The following is a 17,367-nucleotide window of genomic DNA, read 5'->3' on the forward strand; positions in this document are numbered from 1 at the left end:
TTGGATATGTTGGATCATGGCATCAACTTGTCTACACCTTGTCTACACCACAGGAGCTCAAGCCATCTTTACCCTCTTCCAGTCTGCCATTTTCCCCACACATTATTTCACTTTTGCTCAAATATCTGTCTGTCTGCCTTTTCTTCCTTATTTACTTTCTTCCCTATTTCTCTCTCTCTCTCTCTCTCTCTCTCTCTCTCTCTCTCTCTCTCTCTCTCTCTCTCTCTCTCTCTGTATGTGTGTGTGTGACTTACTATGTAGACAAGGCTGGCCTTGAGCTCACAGAGATCTCTCTGGTTTTTTCTTCTGGGTGGTGGGATTAGAAGTGCTGCCACCACTCAGCCATGCTTTCATTTTTTTAAGTCTTAGTTTCTTCTATTGTGTTTTCTTCAGCAAAGTTCACATGTAGTTCTGGAGACTTTTTCTGGGTAGCAGAAATCTTTGTTTATATCTCATTTACCCTAACCACCTAACTGGTCTTGTATAAAGCTATTTGCAGTCCCTTTTCTAGCTAATTATGTTTTACTTTAGGAATGTGAATGTGTTGGATTATAGCGTGAAACACTAACTCCCTTGACAGAGTTATGTAATACAGTGTATGCACCAAATCACTTTCCTAAAACCTGGAATATGTTTAGTTCTTAGATAATCTGACCAGTCATTCTCATGACCATACCCCTGGGTACTATGGTTGCTTACTTATTTAATTTTTTTGTGCTGACATACAGTTTCTTAAACTTCTCTTTATGATGTTGTCCATCAAATAGTTGCTCAAAATAAAAATGAATTCTATTAGGGACTTGATTTTCTTCAATCTATTTCTGAAAGTGCTGTACTCATTCTGCTAAGTACACATCATTTTGAGAACTGATATCACAGCTGGGCCAGAGAAGTTGAGATTCCAAGAATGTTAGAAGTTTGAGAAGGAGCATGAGCTTGTTCTAAGGAAAAAAGAGGATGATGATGATGATGATGAAGGAGGAGGAGGAGGTGCAGCAGCAGCAGCAGCAGCAGCAGCAGCAGCAGCAGCAACAGCAGCAGCAGCAGTGCATTTTCTTAGAGGTGCATGCTTGGTTTCTAGTTAACAAGAAACTCTGGGCATTGTTCCAGAATTTTAATTTAGTGTTGATAACCACACATGAATCTGGAAGGTAGACAATTCTGCTAGCTGTTGCAGATTCCCGTAAAATACACCGGGTTTCTCTTCCTGCTAGATAGAGCTTGTGTTGGGAAAATCTACTTCGTGTACTTAGCAGCCTTACTAATGCAGCACTCTGTGTAACTGGTAATGGCAAAAGTCACGCTTTCCTCTACTTCACCATTTCCTCTTGGCTTTATCTGCAGCTAATCCTTAATTTAGTTACATTGCTTCTCTGTATAGAAGACTGAACCTAGGGCCTTGAGGTTGAGGCTCGTGCCCTATCATTGAGGAGCACCCCCAGCCTAACTAAGCTGAATTTTCTGTTGATTGTTAGAAGGCTAAATAACGCTTGATCAAAGATAACCCCATGACAGACTTATCGATGGTTAATTTTGAGAAAAGAAATTTACTTTATTTTCTGTCAGCATTGCATGATTAGTCTTGAGGTGAACAAGCTCATATTTTGTAAAAGTGAGTCTAGCCACAGAGTTAAACATGTTCCATCGATAGGTGAGGATTCCATGGCCTTCTAAGTCTGCTGGAGTTCTTTGAGGTAAGCCCCAGGGAGCTGTTTCAATACAACTTCAAAGACTTACCTGACTCTGAACGTAAGCGGACATGGTGGAGAGGGCGATGAGAGAGTGTTTTAAAGTATATTGAGGGATGGAAAATGGCTGCCAACTTGCAGAATCCTTTGTGGTTCTCGTGGCTGCTCCTCTTGTTCATGACTATCTCCCCTCTGAGGTATAGAGAGAATGGCGGTCTTGCTGGTGCTGCTGCTCACCATAGTCTTGCTGACTTCCCTTAGCTGATAGTCCTTACTTAGACGCCAGGAACACGGGTACATTAGGATGCTCCTGTGTGGCAAACAGCTGTTGCCTGAGGTACACCTAACTTATTTTTGTCATACAGCTCTGTAACTGATTTGCACCTATGGTTTCTCGCATTTATTTTCTAAGACACATCTCCTCCCTCCATAGAGGAAAGCTCACAGTGAGACCAAAGAAATAAGCTCTTCCTTCTCCCCGAGTCGGTCAATGCCATTACTTTTGAGTAAGAAATGTCCATGGAATAGATGTTCTACCAGGAGCTCAGTCATCAGCACTTAATCGCCCACAAGTATTTCGAAGTCTTTTGAGTCAAGATGACCAAAACTTGTTAAAGATGTTAACTTTTGACTTTCTGGTGATTTTCTTTTGAAGCAGATTGCATATATAGCATTTATTTATTTACTTATTTATTTATTTTTGCTATTTGGGCTTCAAGATGAATGTGTGGGGTGAGCCAGAGTGACAGCTGCAGTATTCTCTTATTTAGTGTTTACTGTGCAGGATAACTTTTACTGTAGCAAGTTTTATGTTTGACATTTTTTTTCTATTAATTTATATTTTTATTCACTTCACATCAGAATGCAGCCTCCCTCTCCTCTTCCTTCTTCCAGTCCCACCCTTACAAATTCTTCCCTCCATTGCCCCCTCGCCTTCCCCTTAGAGAGGTGACCCCCCCCCCTTGGTTACCATCCCATCCTGGGACATCCAGTCCCTGTAGGTCTTGGCACATCCCCTCCTGAGGAGGCAGTTCAGGAAGGGGAAGGGGAGTCAATGTCAGGCAACAGAGTTTGAGACAGTCCCATTCCAGTTGCTAGGAGACCCACATGAAGACCAAGCTGTGCATTTGCTACAGATATGTTTTTCTTCAGCTTTTGAGATTAAAGAGCTTTTCCTGCATTAGCAGTACATAGGTTTGTGTCAGAATCCCTGGTGGTTTCCAAACTCTTCCAGATTTTGAGTTTACACGTTTATAAGAGGTCAAATTATCTTTATAAATATCAGTGTGAATAATGTGTCTTTAACAATGTAGATTTTTATAAGCCAAACAGTAAAGAGGCTTCTAATAATGTTCCACAGTGTCTGTTTCAGAAAAATTTAAATATAGCTTCTTAAGGTATCTTCCCTTTACATTTAATATTTTGTGATTTTTTGTCATATTTTATTTTTTCTCATTACTCATAGTGCCAGGCTCTCTTCTTTTTACGCTATCAATAGTATCTTAAAGATTATCGCAAAATATTGTGGTATTGTTCTGGCTAAAACCATTTGCTTCTCTTTCTTTCTATTCCCATTGTTGTCTGAGAACTCAGAGTTGATTTCTGATACATAAGTCTTAATCTCTAGAAATACTTAACAGTGTAAAATGAAAGATAACTATCAAAATGCCAAGTAAAAAGCCTTCTTTATTTCATCTTCACTGAAGTGAATCTAGAGAGTTATTAGTAAACTACCAAAGTATATGATACTCTTCTTTTTAAGTGTATCCTGGACAATTTAAAACATGAACACATTCCCACAATCAGTATGGTTATATATGATGATAGCAAGAATGGTATTGTTTCTTGACTTTTCTTAGCAGATGTGTCACTTCATGTACGTGCTGTTTCTAGAGTTCTTCCCTTATATGATCCTAAGGACATGACATTAAACACCATCTGTCCAATCCATACACAGCTCAGAAGCTAGGTTCAGCTCTTCCAAACATATCTGAGAACTATCCTCCTACAGATGTCCCTAGTAGATTTCATGAACTTTTTCTTTCATTATTGAAGGATCAGACTTAAATGTAATTATATGCCCTTACCATGTTTGTCTTCCAGACACATGCCATGTACAGTTGTCCTCACGGTATAGTCATTGCATGCACATAGTCTGTACATTATGAATTAAAGCAAATGATTTGCAGTATAAAGCTTATACATAAAGCCATGGTGTTCTGTATGATTTGAACCCTAGATAACTGCCTCTTGAGATTCATATTTGAATCTGGATATGAATCTATACTCTCCATAAGCAATTTTCTGTTTAAAATTCTTTGAACATACTATAGTATACTCTTCTCTATTTAAATTAACATTCAGATTTTGCCTGCAGAAACCTGACATCTACTTCTTGATGTCTGATAAGGATTTGTGTAGATAAAGTGCTATTCCTTGCCCTTGCCAAGTACTTAAGATAACTTTCAGTAGGTTTTATCATCTCCTTTTTGGGTTTTGGTAGTAAGTTATCATCTTTCAATAGCTGTCACGGACCAGGCAGCCTTAGTCCAAGGAAGACTCCCAATTGTGTAATGTGTAAAAACCTTGGGATAGCTATTTAGTCTTTCTGGACATTCATATGTTTTGAACCTTTGCTGGTGTTCTGCTGGTCACAGCTTTTTAAATGCCTGAGAATGGAAAAGGTGAGTGGCAGTGTCATCTGCATGAAGATGGATTTTAAAACTAGAATAAACTGTGACTAATCAGCAACTTCAGACTCTCAAGTTTGACAAGTATATTGGAAGTTGGTTTCATAAAATTGTCTTCGGTGTGTGTGTGTGTGTGTGTGAAAATTTAAAAATTTTAAAACACAGGCTAGACAATTTTAAAATCTTTACAATTACATTTATGTATTACATGTTTCCTGTGCTGTATGTGTGTTGGCAGGGTGTGGGTAGCCCAGCAAACATGCTGAGGTCGGAGGGCAAGTTGCAAGAGTTGGTTTTCTCTTTCTGTCCTGTTGGTTCCAGAGGTCAAACTCAGTTATCAGTCTTACCACCAAGTGCTCTTACTAGCTGATCTATCTTGTCAGTCATGGCTTAATTGATGCATCTAAAGGCTATGAAGTCCAGGATGTGGTACTGACATCTACAAAGCATTTGGAGAGAGCCTTCTTGCTGTTTCATACCATAGCAGTTTGGAAAGAGTCTGGGAGCAAGGGGAAGCTGAGAAAGATAAGTTCACTCTTAAACAAGTAACTCTTCCCAAGAAACAACTTACTCCTGGGAGAATTACATAATTTCCTTTTTGACTAAGGAGTCATCCTGAGCTGAACACCTTCCATTAGATTCCTTGTTCCAGTACAGCTATGTGGATAAAAGTTCCAGGGCCTAGATGCTTGTGAGTCATAGAAAAACTGAAGTAATTTCTGTTTACTTATAAAGCAAGGGCCAGAAAAAATGGTCTCATTGGGAATGTGGTCCCTGGTTTTTCTTCTCTGTCACTACCTTGGACATAATTTTCTTTTATTTATTTATGTCTTCAAATTCTTTCTTTTGAAGGGATATGGTTACTCAGCTCTAAGTCACATATCTTATATTACAGAAATTATGAAAAGGTTTAAATAATGTCCTTTCTCAACCACTGGTCAGGAGTCTTTGGGTACAGTTATTTTGGAAGAACTTTTATATCATGTGCCATTTCCTTTATCTAGCGAATCTCACACTAGATGCTACACCAAGAAATTATCTTTTTAGAAATGAGAGACATTTAATGATGTGTATATGAATAAACATATTTAGAATCAGGAGTATGGAGTCACCAAACATTATGTCCAGAGTAACAACATAAAAACTTAATTGCTTAAATGTCAACTAGAAGTTCAATGAATTAATAATGTGTTGGAGGACCTTAATTTATCTATCTGATAAATTATCTGATAAAACAGTGGGTATCATAATACCTACCAGTAATGTTTAAGTTCCATTGTGAACTTGTGTTATGTAATACTTGGAGCTTTGGGTATGTTTTGAGGGAAACCCCAGGAAAGTATAATAGAGGTAAGAAAGTCACCCTGAATATAAGTGAGGTGGAGTCTCAGACAAGATCAAAGGAAAAAAGGTGTAGAGGAATTTTAGTCCAGCAATATAGCTACTTTGTTGAGGGATCACATCCAAAGAACTTCAAAGTCTGTGTGATCTAGCTGGAATGGCACATCTTCAATCTTTCAGGCAGGTATGCAGACATGCCCTTAGTACATACCTTTAATCCTAAACAATTAAGGTAAAGTTAGTATGCAGAAGGAAGCAGCTATGTTTGAAAGTGATTCTTAGTTGAGGGGTAGACAAAGTGATGAATTAGAGAAGGATTTGACAAAAATGAGTCAGAGATAAGATATGTCCAGCCCTCACAGGATCAGAAGGAAAAAAAGAAGCTACTTAAGAGCAGGCAGAATTAGGAAGATAGAACAGAAATGGCAGGATCTTAAGGGAGGACCTTGTCCCTAGACAGATGGAGAGGCTTCTCCATGTTGTCCTACACAATGTGGCTAGAACTTGAATATGCTCCCTCTCTTCTCCACTTCTTCCTTCCTAGAGGAAAAACTATAGGCTGAGACCTACAGTCCCATTGAATTCTTTCTTTCCCAACTTGACGTTGTCAGCCAAAAGAGAGTGAGTCAGATGGTGGGCAGTTCAATTAGTGCAGTTCAGTTGAGTTTAGGCAATGTGGTGGAGCTCAGTTGAGTTCAGCTGAGTTCAGGGCAGTTTGGGGTGGTGCCGTGTAGTTTAGTTGTATAAAGATAAGTTCAATTGAGTTCATGCAGGTCTATCCAGTTCCAATTAGTTTGTGCAGTCAGTAAAGTTAGCGCAGTTCAGTTTGTGTAATTCAGAAGCAGTTTTTCCAAGCTCAATTCACTGAGAAGCTAGATGAAGCCAGTTTGACTCAGTGAGTTTGGAGAGAAGTTTTGAGCCAGAAAAGCTGAGCTGAACCAGAAAACAGTGTTCAGAAAGAGCTAGAAAGGCTGAGCTTGTTCATCAGTAATCCTCCAAGATGACAATTACACCTGGTGAATAAAAGTTACTTTTATAAAAAAGGAAGGTCAGGACACAGAGCCACTCTTGACTCCTTCCCTCCGTGGTGGACGACATGTCTTTAAACTGTGAGCTCAAATAAACCCTCCCTCCTTTAAGCCAATTTTTCTAAGCAATTGGGTCACAGCAATGAGAAAAATGACTAATACACTAGCCCAGAGGATTATGGGGGTCAAGGGATAGGGTATACTTGAGAGTTTGCCCTATTAGTAATTGATTAGCTAGTTTTCCCTAGTTCAACTTTGTTGTCTATGGATAAGACACAGAATTTTATCAAAACACTGCCATTTGGAGGAAAATGAACATTTGTTATTCTTTGGGCCACTAGTTTCATGGCCAAGGCAGAAAGGCACAAGTGATGTCTGCAAAGGAATTGGTTGCATCATAGAGTGGAAGCCTTGGCCCACATTGAAACCTGGTCTGTATTAAACTAGAGAGAAAGGAGGGGGAAGAGGAAGAGAGAGAGGGAGAGGAAGACGGAGAGGGAGAGGGAGAGGGATAGAAGAGAGAATTCATCAAAACATTTCTTGTCTGAAATCAAGAAAAATATAATTTAAAATAAATGTGTACCTCCATTTGTAAAATATGTGTTAAGTGTCAGGGACCTAGACACTACCGCCTGAGGGTCATATTGCCACCTCTATTTTATAGCATCTTGGCTACTGGGTATTTCCCCATGAGCATGTTATGCCATTGGGAACACTAATTAATCTGCCTGGCAGAAACTGGACCAAATCTGTTTAATCTGTTCCTTACATTACTTAATTAAGGCTCTTATCTGCAGGACTCCATGTGGCACGATGAGGCTAACCTCATCCCCTAGAGCCCCAGCCAGCTTGGATCTAAGATCCAAACCCAGTGAACTGGGCAAACATCATGATTTTTCTTACCAACCCAGTGAATTCTGCTTTACGTTTTTCTATTAGCCTTTTTACTTGTTTTAAGGCATCTACCCAGGCATGGCAGGATGTATTTTTGATTTGCATGTATTGAGCCTGCAGCACACTCAACCTGACCAGAATGCCTCGCAGGGTTGAGGTAGCTTCATTGAACATTTCAACTAAAAGAAATTCCACATCACTTTTCTCATTAGACGGTTCTGTAGCAGGAGACACTGGTCATGGGGGTATGCATAAATAACACCTTAAAACATGCCATACTTTTTTGTCTTTAGCTGAATTATGAATCTCTGTGTTTTGGACTTTGACTTTTTGGGTGTCTCTTGCCCTAAAATGCTTCTCTTTGCTTTATAGTTTTTTTTTTTTTGATCTTTTCTTTTTTTTAATGTAATTTTTTTTTACTTTTTTTATTCGATATATTTTTTATTTACATTTCAAATGATTTCCCCTTTTCTAGCCCCCCACTCCCTGAAAGTCCCATAAGCCCCCTTCTCTCCCCCTGTCCTCCCACCCACCCCTTCCCATTTCCCCGTTCTGGTTTTGCCTTATACTGCTTCACTGAGTCTTTCTAGAACAAGGGGCCACTCCTCCTTTCTTCTTGTACCTCATTTGATGTGTGGATTATGTTTTGGGTATTCTAGTTTTCTAGGTTAATATCCACTTATTAGTGAGTGCATACCATGGTTCATCTTTTGAGTCTGGGTTACCTCACTTAGTATGATGTTCTCTAGCTCCATCCATTTGCCTAAGAATTTCATGAATTCATTGTTTCTAATGACTGAATAGTACTCCATTGTGTAGATATACCACAGTTTTTTGCATCCACTCTTCTGTTGAGGGAGACCTGGGTTCTTTCCAGCTTCTGGCAATTATTGCTTTATAGTTTTTACACCTCCATGTTTGCTGTGATCACTCTATCTACTTAGTTCCTGCACTGATTTGATCCTTCACATAAAATATCTTTCCCAGTTACTTGAGTCTAACTAGCTTCCACTCACCCTTTGCAATGTCTCTTCTCCTCTCTTCTTCTACCCCTCTCTTGTCTCTTCTACCTTCTCCTTACCTCTTTCCTGTTATGTCTTATCCTCTTCTGTGTCATGTACTACAATGGTTTGTTTCTATCCCATCAATGCCTGTCCAAAATCAAACTGCATTCTTTGTGATGGATTGGAATGCATTTGGATTTGTTCACTATTGTATTCCTGTGCCCATCTAGATATTCTGTACCTCAGGGACTTAACCCAGTGTCTGGGATGTTCTGAGTTGAAATTCCATTCTTACTGTCTGAGCTCTAGGACATTGGCTCTCAACCCGTGGGTCATGACCACTTTGCATGTCAAAAGGCCCTTTCACAGGGGTCACATAATCTGATATTTTGCATATTATATATTTATACTTCTACATAAATATACAAATATTATGATTCATAACAGGTAAATTACAGTTATAATGTAACAGCAAAATGATTTTATGGTTGTTATTACTGTAATACAAGGAACTTACTTAGCCTAGCAAACTCTGCCTCCTCTTTGTAAGACACTCTTGGATTTCTCTACCTTTCAATTGCTTATGGGGATTGTGAGGCTCAGAAGGCTCATGTGAGGACTATAGAAGATAATGTCTTGGTATGCATCCAGGAGTGCCTGGTATGCATTTAGTGTTTAATGAGTTTCAGATTTTGTTGCTAGGGCCAAAATAGCTTCTCTGCATTTTGACAAATTTGGCATCTTAAAATTGTTATAGCATTGATAGCTAAGTAAAATTGGAAATCAGAACCTTACCTGGATTACTCCCTCTCACTCGGTGATACAACGCACCAGAATTCTTCCATCATATGAGTCTGTATCCCAACCATCATCTTTGGAATCTTAAGCCCTCTGTCCTCCAGAAAGGAAGAGGATGTCATATTTATCATTAAATATTAGTAGTGTATTCATTGCATTTAGTCTATGATTTTTCATGATGTTTGTTTTTAAATTGCTAGCATGATTACGTGCTGTTCAGGAACAAACTCAACCTGACAACTGAAAGAGCTGTGGGAAAGAGGGCCAAGCCAGGGAAAAGTCTCCAAAACACAGTCTAACATCCCTGAAGCTGTTCATGCTCCGGAAACCACAGTAACTGCAGAGATACCTCTGAACATCTATTGACTTCTCGTCAAATTCCCCTTTCATTTAATTTTAGGTTTAGATGGATTTTAATTTAAGAATTAACAAGCTCAATCAACTTCATAATTGGACTTTGAGGTAACAATTACAGCTTCTCCTAGATTCGTTAGTTATCTTTTAGCAATAACTCCTCTAGGCTTTGGTTCCATAGTGAGATGGTATCTCTAGCTTACCAAGTCAAAGAGTTAATTCTCACACTGAAGGAATTCATCATGTTGACCCAATAGACCCACACCCCCTCTTTCTTTATGTAGTTTGTATGCAATCTATAAGTCTACTTTCATTCATTTCTTAAAGTAGGCTTGGGATTCTTCAGGCTATGGTGTGAATAAAAGTAGGGGAGGGAGGCAGGAGAGAAGGGAGGGAAAGAGGGATGGAAGAAAGGAGGGAGGGAGAGACAGACTGACTGATTTACTGAGATTGACTACGACAGAATGACAAATATCCTCATTGCCTTTGCACCTAGGGGATAATCAGATGCATTGGGACTCTATTGAGCTTAAGGCAATTAAGTAGCTTGGCCACCCCAGTCAGAGATTATCCAAAAGGACAGGACAGCAACAACCTAAGTAGGACATTCCTTTCTAAGTATTGAGATATAAGTAGCCATCTGACTCATAGTTGAACTCAATTTTGTATGCACTCCCACCTTTTGGGCTTATGCATTTACAACCTTGAGAAGCTCTTTTTGCTAACTGGTTATAGTTTACTTTAGAGTCTCAGTAAATGCTTTCTCTGTGCTCTGTGGAGAGTTGTATGTGGGAGCCTCAGACCTGACGTATAGGTTTATAAGGCTGTGCCTGCTATGTGGGGGTGGGGCTGCTGCTTAGGGAGAAAGAGAAAGTGGTCAGAGTAACTCTAAGTTTATCCTGATTTCCTGAATCTTTAAATCTTCACACTAAGATTGATACATGATTGGTAGGTATTTCTGTGTTAAGATTCATATTAGGATTAAAGTCTCATGTTGTTGAGTGCAGTTTCTAAATCATATTTTCTTATTATTTGTCCCTAACACTGCATTTTCTTTGGCCTAAGTTTCCTCATTTCCTACTCATCTGCATCCCAACTTCTTGGGTAAGCACTGTTTTCTTCTTTAGGCCTGTGGATTTGACTAACTTCTCACTCCATTCAGCATGCAAGTGAGATTGCAGAGTATTTTTCTTGGTATGTCCGGCTTATGACACATATCAAAAACTCCCCCAGGCTTATCCTGTTGTAGAAAATGAAAACCATTCCATTGTGAATGTTTACTGTGGATTTCTCGCCTTCTACCCAGTGATGGATAGTAAAGTTCTTTCTAGACTTGGTAGCTTCCACTGCTTGCTAGTGTTTGGGGACTGAACCCAGAGCCTTTTGCATGCTAAGTTAGCAGTCGACTACTGAGCTGTGCTCTATGTTTTAGCTCTTGTGAATAATGTAGCCATGAATGCTGGAGTCCAGCTATCTTTTCAAGGGTAGCAATTTGATGTCCTTGGGTTTATCCCCAGAATCGCTGAGCAGTGTGGTAGCTTTGGTTTGATTTCTTTAGTAACTCCACACTGTTTTAACAGTTGTTATATCACCCTTCCTTCCAACCAAAGGAGACACAGGTTCCCTTTCTCTCTGCCTACACCAACACTTACCTTTTGTCTATTTTAAAAGCAGACATTTTTTACTTGTATAAGCCTACACCTCATTATTCTGATTTACATTTCATTGATTGGTGATGTTGAATTTTTACATAACCAATATTCCTTTGTAACTCTTCCTTGGGGAAATGTCCATTTGTGTATTCATTGCTTTAGGCTGGGTTATTTGTTAATTTGCTACTGAAATGTACAGATCATTATTTCAGATATTGAGTCTTTATCAGGTTTCCAAGTATTTTCTGGATATGTGATTTGTAAGTGTCTCTCCTAATTTGTTTTCTGAGTTTCTTGTCTGTTTTTGGTTTTCCCTGTGGGATGCTTCTTGTTTGATTTAGTCCTGTGTGCTTATTTGAGGTTTGCTGCCTGAGTTTGTAGAGTGATGTGCAGAAGTGCAAAGCCCACAGTCAGAGAGTGTTTCCTTTCTGGTTCTGTCTCGTTATGCTTAGTGGGATTTGTTTAAGTCATTTATCCATTTGGAACTGAGTTTTGCCCATCGTTTTAGGCAAAGAACTTCTGACTAGCGAGTAAAGTTGAAGTTTAGGCACTGGATGTTTGATGAACTTGGCATCCATGCTGTGTGGTCAAGATGGTCTTAAAGGCAGTTGTGGGAAACTCCTCCTGACCAGTAAGGCATCAGGGCCATCTTTTCATAAGTGTGAATGTCCTGGACCTTGGCTGGAACCCATGTGTCCAATCAGAATGGGAGTGTTATTTTTCCTTCCTTACTGTTTTTCTGGACATACGCAAACATTGCTGTGTTCCCTGTGTGCTTTAGCACCCCTGTGCATGGTTCTGTTCAGTTCTAACCTGAGCAAATAGAACCGACCGTTGGCTTAAAGTGCGAAGTGAGAAAACTGCAGGGAACACATCACCCTGAGGGTCTTTACTTGCTCAGCCCCTGCTGCCAGTTGGCTTCCAAGTGCAATTCAGGAAGCTGGTTATGGTCTACCAAGTTCTAAATACCATGGGCCCTGTTCAGCTTACAAACAAGCTCCCCCCTTTCATGCTGCCACCATGATCAGCCAGGGTAACCATTCTTAGAATGACCTTCAAACTGTTCATCTGACGGTCGCTTTGTACGAGAGTGACTCTCTTGTTTATGGAAAGGGGTGGAGTGAGCGCTTGGGTGGGCAGCATCTAGCGTTTTAGAGAATGTGTCATAGGCATGGAAGTTGCTTAATGGTGGGGGGGTTACGACAGCGGTGCTATTGCTTGTTATGAGAACCAGCACATAGGTTAACATGAATCAGGCCCTGTTGTAACTGTCAGCAAATGATTCTTTCGGTTGTTGCACACCTAACTCCACCCCCAGCTTATCATCTTTGTCTCCATTTTATAGGTTCCGAAACTAAGAAAAATAACTGAAACCCTGACCCTCCAGTTCTTCTGGCATGTGAGTAAAATGACAGTGCTGCTCTGATAGAAATGTGTGAGGGGCTAAATTGGCTTCTGGAAGTAACTGTGGGTTTTATTAAATATGCATATTAATATTACTGTATTATATGTGTTAGAGTATTTTCTATCAAATACAGGATAATATATAAATTTTATGAGGATAACCATGCAAACTTTTTGAATTGATATTTTAGGGTTTTATTATCTCTTGTGATAATATCATTAAAGAATATGCATTGGTGTGTGAATATATACCTATTTTGCTTTTAATCTAAAACCATCTACTTCATCCATGACTTTTTGCTTATTTAGGAGAATAATTATCTCTTTTACTCTCAATTCCTGGCAATCTTGGAATGCATGAATGATTGTGAGCAATGAGCCTATTTTTTTCTCTAGAAATAACTGAGGTCAAGTGAAGCTGTGTATAAATGTCTCCTCTGTGTTTATCCTACGGTCTCTAAGACTTAGCTCTTAGGTAAGGTACAGCTTCTATAATTTTATAATAACATCCAGCTATTCTTCAGTTCTAATTATAAACGTAGCAGACTACATAAAAGCACAGTTTTGGAACCCCCCCATGCTTTATGACACTCTTGTCTTTGAGGTACTGTCCAGTAGTTTCAGGGTCTGGAAGCTCACTCTGGAGCATAGGTGATTTAATTGGGTTTTGTAACAGCATGGTAGCAGCAATGACGTTGATGTTTTACCCAGTTCTCTATAACACACAGAACAGGTCTCTTTGAATGGATGCAGCTGTAATAATTTGGATAAAACATGTCTGATGCCTAAACAGTCATTACTTGCAGGTTTTTTTCCAATTTCATTGCAAAGATGAAGGCATGCAACTATTCCCTTTAGCTTCACGTGTTGTTTCACAGCACATTTTTAGTGCCAAAGCTGCGGTTTTACTAAATCTCTCACGTGGTTACAATTGCTTGCTCCCTCCCAGCCATTTTGGTCCTTAGATCTGTGTTGCTTCTTAGCTGACTACCGTAAGAGAAATCAGAAGGAAAGACATAAAAGGATGAGGCATTGGATTCTTTGCCAGATAATGTGACAGATACTTCTCTATTAAGAGAAAAAATAGTAGGCTCTTGTTTATTATACTTATAAAAGTACAAATAGAGGCAGAAAAACAAAACCAAACTAGATCTCAAAGGACTGCCATACAATCTTTTCAGTTCCCATGTTATACATGGGTAATATATTCTTTCCCCTCTATATACAAATCATTTTTGAAAAAGGATAAAAGAAAAACACATTAGAGCAATTTTCTCCCTGCCACATATGATGCCTACTGTCTTTTTTCTTAGCAACAATTTGGGTCATTTTTGGTGTGTATGTGACTCTCTCTGTGTTGTGTGAGTCCCACTTGGTTTTACAGTATAGCTGTTTATAGAAGAACACTACTTTATTCTTTTAAGACCTCAGGGCGATGCAGATTTTAAGACGTGATATTTGGAGTCTTCTGTGTTGATGGACCTGGCAGTGGAACCCCTTAGTGGTTATTCTCTGAAGAGTGTCTCAGGATTTTTTTTTCCTTGTGGATCCTTACTATTGAGTCCCTATGATGTTCAGGTCTAAAGATGACAAAGAGTGTGATTCATATGGTTGGCAGCCCTGACAGGGTTGTGCAAGAGGAGTCCCTTTGTTCTTTCTTCCTTCTTTCCCTCCTTTCCTTGCTTCTTCCTTCCCTTCCTCTCTTTTTCTTTTTAAAACAATTTATCTAATGGCCTTATCAGACATCAATGGGATTGGAGGTCCTGTGGAGGCCCCAGCATGGATGCTAGAGCGGTGAGGCAGGAGTAGGTGAATGGGTGGGGGAGTATCAACATAGAGATAAAGAGAGGGGGAGAGAGAGAGAGAGGAGGGGACAGGGGCGATGGGATAGAGGAATGTGTGGAGGGGTAACCAGGAAGGGGGGATATCATTTGAAATGTAAAGGATAAAATGATTAATTAATAACCAATTTATCTATTCTTTGAGAATTTCATACTTATCAATAACATATTTTGATCATATCTGCCTCCCAATGTTTCCCAGAATTCCTTTCTGCATTCCCTTCCTTACTTCATATCTTCTCCCTACCTCCCTGTATAGCTCCAACTCTAATTAAAACTGTGAGTATGTGCATGGGTGTAAGCTTACCCACTGGCGCATCAACAGCATGCAAAGAAGCCACACCCCTGGGTCCATTTCCTGTGTCCCAATTTCAAATGTAAAACAAAGACCAGGTAGAGTCTTGCCCTAAAAAAATTATTTAACAAGTTTGACATCCGCTGTTGACCTAAAAAATTTTTCCCTGATAATCATTTCTACCCACCAACCTTGGGGAAACCTTAATTTACCTACCAATTTCCTTAGATAAATCCCAGCCCTCCAATTTCCCAAACATAAATGAGGTAGGCCCACACTTGGAAGGAGAAAAGACAGCATTTAACTTTGGCAAGGAGAGACTGCTGCAGATCTGGGGGAAATGAATTTATCAGTTTTGTTTTGTACTCTTTACTGAACAACAACAAAAAAGGTGGAGCTAACTGGTGGGGATTGTAAGCATTTCCTCTAGGGTTCACTCAACAGTTATCTAGCAACAGACTGTTACAAGCCCAGCTCAGGAATAAAAGGACTCTTCAGAATTCTATCTAATCTAATCTAATCTAATCTAATCTAATCTAATCTAATCTAATCTAATCTATCTGTCTGTCTGTCTGTCTGTCTCGTCCGTCCGTCCGTCCATCCATCCATCCATCCATCCATCCATCCATCCATCCATCTATCTATCTATCTATCTATCTATCTATCTATCTATCTATGTATCTATCTCCTTCCTCTTTCCCCATGTGTCCTGGTCTCATTCCTTCTTTCCCTCTCCTCTCTCTTTCTGTCCTTCTCTGTCCCCTTTCTTCCCCTCCCTCTACTCCCTTCCCCAGACCCCTTCTCAGGTCCCAAATAAACTCCCTTTTATACTAGACCTGTCCTATGTCCTGTGGATGATACCTGGGGCGAGGTGATGCTTCAGCATGGGCCTGCTAAGGCACTCCCTCCCTGCATCCTGCCACGTTTTATAAAATACATCAGGGATTCTCAACTGAGGCTCTGGTTCTGTAAACAGCAACTCTAAGCACATGCTTCTCTCTGGAGACTCAAGCTGCTTATTAAGAAAACAGTTTCTCTTGGTACATGCTCTGCTGTTATGATCACTGTGGGACAGAAACTGCTTCAGAGGTCCTGTAGGCTCTTTGTGCCTCAGGGCCACAGAACTAAATATTCCCTTCTCCAGAAACTCTTGACCCAGATCTGCCCCAGGCAGGTACCTTGTTATTATTTAGAGATCAGTTTAAATATCTTATCCTCCTTTCCTGACCCCAAACTAAGGATACATTCCTGTCATATTCTGTCACTCACCTCATTCAGTATGACACCGTTCACTGTGCTAATTTACTTATGTGTGTATTTGGCTGTTGTTCTTTTGTTTTATTAATTAATAATTAATTAATTTACATTGAAGTGAACATTCCTTGGGGAGGGAAGGATTACCTTTCACCTTGGTGATATATGCTGTACTGAAATGATTGATTAACACACTGTTTTTTTAATAAATTTTTGTCACCCAAGAAAATAGCCAGCTCCCAGTTATCATTTAGGCTGCATTGAGTTTAACGCTAACAATAATGGGTTCTGACATTTTGAGGGCCGTATGTTAGACACTGGCCTCTGCCTGGGGCTTTGCATACATATTTGCACTTCAGTCCCCAGATAATCTTCAAATTTAAACACTCTCATTACACCCATATTAAAGATGCAGAAACTGAGATTCAGAGTTATACCCAGTGCTTGGTGAAGTTTCCAAAGATGGCAACTTGGAGAATAAAATTGTAGACAGTATGATTCTAAAGACCTGGCAGCTTGCTGTGTATTTCAGGTCCCGAGGCATTTTCCTCAGGAGCCTGACACAGTTTCTGAGCTGTGCTTTCTTATGAATAATTAAGTATACTTGATGCTTAACAGTGGGGTCTGCTATGATCTCTTTGTAGTTCCATTCTGAGTACTTCACAGTGACAGAATCTCTAAAGGTAGCTCTTGCCCCACCAACAGATTCTGTGTTCAATACTTTTAATCTTTTCTTACTCTGCAAATGGTAATTGTTATTGTTTGATGCACATTATGAGATAGGTGGTTCCCTTCATTGTGTTATCGGTTGACACAAATCTTTTTCTGCTGATGTCTACCAGTTATGTCTACAATAAAACTTGGTTTATTTAGATAGAGAGTCCCGTTGTCACAGTGGCTAGAAGTGTCATTTTAGTTGTTAGAGCTGTCAAGTGTTGTTCAGTCAATGGCCTTATGGAGAGTTTACTGTGATCTTCACACAGAACCAAATCAAATGCACAGAGTTTGTGGGAAACACTTCAGATCTCTACATTATAACATTTGCAGTATGCGCCAGATGTGAGCATAGGTGGCCTAGAGTGGTGGGTCAATTTACTTGGGTGATGATTTTCCTGTGCTTGGCT

Source organism: Apodemus sylvaticus, chromosome 20, assembly GCF_947179515.1.
Source record: "Apodemus sylvaticus chromosome 20, mApoSyl1.1, whole genome shotgun sequence".
Classification (NCBI taxonomy): domain Eukaryota; kingdom Metazoa; phylum Chordata; class Mammalia; order Rodentia; family Muridae; genus Apodemus; species Apodemus sylvaticus.